Source organism: Schistocerca nitens, chromosome 2 (assembly GCF_023898315.1).
Source record: "Schistocerca nitens isolate TAMUIC-IGC-003100 chromosome 2, iqSchNite1.1, whole genome shotgun sequence".
Classification (NCBI taxonomy): Eukaryota; Metazoa; Arthropoda; class Insecta; order Orthoptera; family Acrididae; genus Schistocerca; species Schistocerca nitens.
In genome coordinates this window covers 297,827,492-297,835,136 of record NC_064615.1, presented here as the reverse complement: position 1 = coordinate 297,835,136, position 7,645 = coordinate 297,827,492, and the positions used below count along the sequence as shown (strand labels likewise).

Genomic DNA, 7,645 nt, shown 5'->3' with positions numbered 1-7,645 from the left:
AAGGGAAGACCATCGTGTTTGGCTTAGGGCTCTGGAGCATCGTACGGCATCTGAAGCAGCAATTTGAGCAGCAGTAGGTACCACAGTGGCGCAACGCGCTGTTACTAATGGGTTACTTCAAGGACAGCCCCGAGCCAGATGCCCTGTAGCCTGCATTCCACTGACCCCAAACCACCGCCATTTAAACTTCAGCTGTGTCAAACGACTGAAGGAGGACAGTTGAGGGCCTCTAACGAACTTGTCTGCGTGCTAGACACGCTGAACCTAGATCTGGACTTACGGTATGGAGTGCTATTTCGCATGACAGCAGGAGAGCCCTCGTAGTTATCCCACATACCCTTTTTTATGTCCATCTAGTGATTCGACCAACGGCAACGGCCTTGCCGCAGTGGATACACCGGTTCTCGTGAGATCACCGAAGTTAAGCGCTGTCGGACGTGGTCGGCACTTGAACGGGTGACCATCCAGGCCGCCATGCGCTGTTGCCATTTTTCGGGGTGCACTCAGCCTCGTGATGCCAATTGAGGAGCTACTCGACCGAATAGTAGCGGCTTCGGTCAAGAATATCATCATAACGACCGGGAGAGCGGTGTGCTGACCACACGCACCTCCTGTCCACATCCTCCACTGAGGATGACACGGCGGTCGGATGGTCCCGTTGGGCCACTTGTGGCCTGTAGACGGGGTGGTTTAGTGATTCGACCTGTTGTGCCGTCATTCATGAAGTGCTTTTCACGGTGTGTTTTCCAACAGGATAACTCTCGTCCACATACCGGTGCTGTAACCCAACATGCTCTACAGAGTGCCGACATGCTGCCTTCACCAGCTCGATCGCCAGATCTGTCTCCAATTGAAGACGTATGGGACATCATCATACGACAGTTCCAGCGATATCCACAACAGCATTAACACGTCGCTGTATTGACTGACCAAGTGCAACAGGCACGGAACTGCACCCCACAAACCGACATCCTGCACCTGTACAACATAATGCATGCACGTTTGCATGCTTACATTCAACATCCTTGCGGTTACACCAGTTATTAATGTTCCAGCATTTCACATTTGCAATGGCTTATCTCACATTACATTAACCAGTGATTTTGCAATGTTAATCACTTAAATATGTTAAGTAAACAAATGTATTTCCGAAATTTCATTACTCTGAATCAGTTACTTTTTGGTGTTGCGAATATTTCCGTCAGTGCATAGTTTTCCTGTTTCTTGTAGTACCGACGAGAGGAAGAAAAGAAAACTACACATCGTTGCGTGAACAATTTTTGTTTAAAATTACATATAAGGCGAAAGAATATACATGAAGAAACAATATATCTAATGGTTTATTGCCCAGCTATTTAACTTAAAACTGACCGAGACATTTTCACAGCACAGCACTTTTCTTTCTCGTTGTCGGCTTTTATAGAAAATGTGTACACTGCCGGTTAAAAAACATGCGAGGTGCTCTAAAATTCCCTTAAAAATTCCTAGGACTTGTAGTGGGGAGTGATTTACATAATATTTTGAATTGGAACCCATGTATGGAAAAGTACTATTTCCATGCTACAACCATTTGAAAACATTTTGGTAATGCGACCACTTTTACAAGACATTTAAGAGGCATGAGCCAACATCGCTTGTTTTACAATTCCACTTATTAATTACCAAAGAAACAAAAAGGGAAGTTAATCAGTTCTCACGAACACGGTTGTCTACGGTTCAGTGGTGTCAAGCGAGAGCTCATTTCTACATCTACATCTACGTGATTACTCTGCTATTCACAATAAAGTGGCTGGCAGAGGGTTCAGTGAACAACCCCTTCAAGCTGTCTCTCTACCGTTCCACTCTCGAAAGGCGCGCAGGAAAAACGAGCACTTAAATTTTTCTGTGCGAGCCCTGATTTCTCTTATTTTATCATGATGATCATTTCTCTCTTTGTAGGTGGATGCCAACAGAATGTTTTCGCAATCGGAGGAGAAAACTGGTTATTGAAATTTCATGAGAAGATCCCGTCGCAACGAAAAACGCCTTTGTTTTAATGATTGCCACCCCAATTCAGGTATCATATCTGTGGCACTATCTCTCCTATTTCGCGATAATACAAAACGAGCTGCCCTTCTTTGAACTTTTTCGATGTCATCCGTCAGTCACGCCTGATGCAGATACTACACGGCACAGCAATACTCGAGAATAGGGCGGACAAGCGTGGTATAAGCAGCCTCTTTAGTAGACCTGTTGCATCTTCTATGCTCTACCAATGAATCGCAGTCGTTGGTTTGCTCTACCCGGAACATTATATATGTGAGCGTCCCAATTTAGATTATTTGTAATTGTAATCTCCAAGTATTTAGTTGAATTTACGGCCTTCAGATTTGTGTGACTTACCGCGTAATCGAAATTTAGTGGATTTCTTTTAGTACTCATGTGAATAACTTTACACTTTTCCTTATTCTGGGTCAATTGTCACTTTTCGCTTCATACAGATATCTTATCTAAATCATTTTGCAACTCGTTTTGGTCATCTAATGACTTTACAAGACGGTAAATGACAGCATTAACTGCAAACAATCTAAGAGGGCTACTCATTGGAGGGCGGGATGGAGGTCTGAAACCGTTTTTGTCCTTTTCAACGGAGGAATAGCATTCTGATCCACTACAAGTGAGGTTCGATGTGGCAACCACCAAGTTCGGTGAACAGATTGTACCTACAAATGATACTGTTCTCTTCAACGTGCTGCAGTACGTCCTCTTGCAATTCGGAGGCGGGACGTTTCCTAGGAGCACCACGGTCTCGCCTGCTGACTATGAAGGTACCCCTTCCTTTAAGCCGTTGCGAAATTTTAGCGAAAAGGGCATGCAATGGAGTCTGACGTTGAGGATAACGATCTTGATAAAGGTGACGAGCATCTCTTCCATACAGAACGATCACGTAGGTGTATTCTGCAGAAGTGTACTCAGTCATTTCGCTCTAACACTGGCACATAAGTGAATGAGGCCCAAAAAAGGTCAGAGAGGTAGGATAGATGTCAAATGACATCGGCCAATCCGACATTAGCACCCCCTACAGTGACTATTCTGTTGCATACCTACCTAGCAAACATGTTTCTGTAGCACGGAAACGATACGATTCCGGATGCAGGTTCATCTGATAAATATTGTCTACTCGGTCCCCTCTACGAGTCCTAGAAGTTTGTAAGGGGAATTTTCGAGCATTCTGTATAGCGTATATCCACCTGAATGAGTCGTGTAAAAGTTTGAAGCATTTCGGTCAAGAACTTTTCGAGATTTTTGGAAACAGCGTTAAACAACGACTTGTCTTTGTGTAATAGTGTATAATGAGATGACAAAAGTCATGGGATACCTTGTAATACCCCATGGGACATCCTATCGCCCGGCGTACTGCAGCAGTTCGACGTAGCATGGACATGTTGGAAGGTGGAAGTCCCCTGCAGAAATATTGAGCCATTTTGCCTCTACAGCCATCGATAATTGCGAAAAGGTTTCCACTGAAGAATTGTGTTACGAACTGACCGCTCGATTACGTCTCACAAATGTACGATGGGATTCACGTCAGGTGATCGGGGTGGCCAAATCATTCAGTCGAATTGTCCGGAAAGTTCTTGAAACCAATCACGAACAATTGTGTCCCGTGCCATGGCGCATTGTTATAAAAAAAAAGTTGCATCGTTGTTTTGGGGCATGAAGTCCCTGAATGGCAGCAATTGATCTCCAAGTAGCCGAACATAACTATTTCCCGTGAACGATCGGTTCAGTTGTACCAGGGGAACCAGTCCAATTCATGTCAACATAGCTCACACCGTTACGGAGCCACTACCATCTTGCACAGTCCCTTATTGACAAGTTGTGTCCCTGGCTTCGTTACATCTGGGCCACACTCGAACCCTACCGTCAGTTCTTAGGCCACTATTACACTATCATATTTCTTTGACAAAGATTTGATCAAAGATATGATCAAATATTCGTCAACTTTGTTTGACGAAGATATTTGACGTCGCGCTAAATAGGGGTATTACACTGTCGTCACATTTTTCATCAAATTTCAAGATGGCGGACAACAAACTCTTAATATGCGCTGCAGTCGATACTACCACAATTGCACTGTGTGTGTATTTGGAAGAAAAGCGGCGGAAAAAAGGAAACATACGTGGATGAAGCCATAAGTATTAGGTCGAGATAGTAAAAGCATTCAGCAAAATGTTTTACGAGAGCTGCTAATGGAGGACGTAAATTACTTACGAATGGCTGAGAGTATTTCCGTATTTGCTCAGTAAAGAGGCTTCTCATATTACAAAAGAGAATACTCTTTTGAGAAATGCTTTACGTGCGGAAGACAGGCAAACTGTGACACTGGGATTTCTTGACACAGGAGAGAGCTACTCTAGTTTACAAGACAGTACTCAAATATCACATTGCACATTAACCAAAATAATTCCAGAAAGGTGTGAAGCGATTTATAAAGCACTTAAGGGGCAATATGTGGCTGTAAATAAATGTTTAGTACACTATATAGGCAATAAGAACTATTTTCGTTTTTGAATAATGGAGTTAGTGTTCCAACAACTACAAAAATAATAAAAAGTACGAAACAGATGAAGCGCTCTTTAACTTCTGGCATCTGGAGTTCAAGGATAAACAAAGTAGAATGGAATGCTAAGAAAGAATTTTTTATTTTCTATTCTCTATTCCGGCTTGCTGAAAAGCTGCCTGGATGTTTCCAGATGTACAGGTGGATGGTGGACATGAAGTCGCCTGCAGCATGTTCCACTTGTCCATCAACACACAATTAATAGCATGCACTGTGCCCCTTGCTCACCCCCAGCCTTACCGAGGCAAGTTTATTAAAAATATGAAAAAAAGAGTCGAAGGAACACACCAACTTTAAAGCCATATTTACAAACACACTACAGAGACGTCAAATAGCTGTGGCGACACTAGCGCTCCAAGCGGTTACATTTCACATTGTAGTGAACAGAAGACAAATGACTTTCAAGATCAAATCTACGGCGAGGTCCTAGATTTGATCATATTTATTTGATGTCAGGTGACGTTTGATAAAGTTCCCTATTACACCATCAAATTTCTTTGACATAAATATTTGACATACAAACTTTGACAAAGAAATTTGATAGCGTAATACCAGGCTTACCAACTGAAATCGGGACTTATCTGACGAGGTGGGCACGGATTTGCAGTCATAAAAATTCCAATCGATATGGTTACGAGGCCAGGAGAGGTGGTGCAGGTGATGTCGTGCTGTGAGCAAAGGCACTCGCGCCGGTCATCTGCTGCCATAGTCCATTAACGCCAAATTTCGCCGCACTGTCCTAAAGGAAACATTCGTCGTACGTCCCACATTGATTTCTGCGGTTAGTTCACGCAGCGTTGCTTGTCTGTTAGCACTGACAATCTACGCAAACGCAACTGCTCTCAGTCGTTAAGTCAGAGCTTCACAACATACGTGCTCGCGGAGGAAGCTGTGAGCAGCAAGGCGCGAGCACGGAGCAGCGCGAGCACGCTAGCCCCACTATCTGACCAGAGCGGAGAGTGGGGAGAGTCACGTGGGGTACACAACGGCTGCCGCCAGTCGATGTAAATCCGCGGCCACCTGCAGGGATATCACTCACGAATTATTACTGCGACAAATGAAACAAATAAAGGAGAATGTACACGTGCCTCATAATTTTATTAGCTTAGTGTATGTCTCTACCATCTGTAGACACTGAAACTAAAGAATTCCACGACAATCCTATATTTTCCACACTTTCTTCAACACTACTTAAAATATCACCTCCGGTTGTAGTGTTCTTCATGGCTACTACATCGAGGAGCTCCTCCCTCACCTGAAGATCTCTATTAACACCTCTAATAAATATGGCAAGCCGCGCTGTTCCAGTGATATCAACACTTTCGTCTAGAGCTAGAGAATACGCCATAAAATCTTTACAGATATTTGCAAACTGGCTCTGGACGTCGTCTGCCATGTCCTGTATGCGACGCATAATGGTCATGTCAGATAATGGCACAATCCGAAACTGTTCAGCTTGAGATAGACACAAATGTTCCGCTGCAACTACAAAACCATCTTTTATTAAATCGCCATCAGTGAAGGGGCGCAGGGATTTTGCTAAAAATAAAGCAATTTTGTAACTCACTCTGAGAGCTGCCCCAGTTGATTTTTCTTCGTCGTCCAGATCTTCTTCGAATAGCTTCCTTTTAAGTTTAATAACTTCCTGTGCACGATCTGGTCAATCACATTTTCCAAGTCCGTAGTCTTTCGCGTGGTACGACATATAATGTCACTGCAAATTAAATTTCGTAAAAGAATTCAGCGTTTTGTGACATACTAATCATTTTGCAACACCATCTTTTTCAGTAAACAGATACAATTCCTCCCAATGGGGGTTGAACTGCGAAAGCATGGTTGGGGTTACACAACGGCGACTTCACATGATTCTTAACCAGCGAAGTGACTGTTACGAGCTGATCGTAGTACTTTAAACGTTACACAGTCGGCGCAAATTCAATAGGCACGCTGCGGCCCTATTCATACGTGCGCGCGCATTTCCCCTCCCTCCTCACTCCGCGACCTTGCAGCTGCTCATGCTCAAAACCGGCCAGTTGTTAAGCCCTGCGTTAAGTGAAGGCCGTCGGCCACTGTGTTTTCCGTTGTGAGAGGTAATGCCTGAAATGTGGTATTCTCGGCACAGTCTTGACACTGTGGATCTCGGAATATTGAATTTCCAGACGATTTCCGAAGTGCAATGTCCCATGCATCTAGCTCCAACCACCATTCCGCGTTCAAAGTCTGTTAATTCCCATCGTGTTGCCGTAATCAGGTCGTAAGCCGGTTCACGTGAATCACCCGAGTACAAATGACAGCTCCGCCAATGAACTGCCCTTTTATACCTTGTGTACGCAACACTACCGCCATCTGTATAGGTGTACATCGCTACCCCATGATTTTCGTTAATTCAGTGTACTCCAAAGAAGTTGTATGGCCGTGCGAAGCTAGACAAATGTGCAGGGAAGTCCATTACTACCGGATTATGCTCTTGGCTATAAATGTGAATGGAAGCAATAAGATATTTAAAATGCCCGGGGTAGGCGTCCATAGCTACGTCAAACAGAATGACTGCATAACAGCAATTGTAGAAAAAGCGGATACGAGGCTGATATTTATTGGAAGAATGATAAGGAAATGTAGTTCATCCACGGAAGCAGTAGCTTGCAAAAACTTTTTCGGCCGACTCTCAAGTATCACCAATCAAGGTGGGAAGGGAAAATGCGACAAAGAGAGAGACGCGTTTATCACGTGATCCCTTAGTACAGCCCGGTACGGGACGAGCTAGCTTGCGAGATGTCAGGGTGGAGAAGAGTTTGAACCTCTTTAATTCTGACGAATTTTGCATGAAAACGAGTAATGCACTCGACCCCCTCCTTATCTACCACCTAATTAATTACGCGCACAACGGTAACGGAAGGAAATGACGGTGGACCCTGCTAGTTAGTAAAATAAGGAGTGCACTCTCACAATAATTTAATAAAAATCGTAATCTACTCAGATAAAAAAAATAGAACTTTATCATAATAAACAACAGGAAATGGGATTCTTCATATATCTACAAAA

General features: G+C 43.7%; 1 pseudogene; it reads left to right on the top strand.

Annotated features, from left to right (window-relative positions):
- Positions 1–370: 370 nt before the first annotated feature.
- LOC126238029 (5S ribosomal RNA) lies at positions 371–488 on the top strand (annotated as a pseudogene).
- The last annotated feature ends 7,157 nt before the right edge of the window (positions 489–7,645 follow it).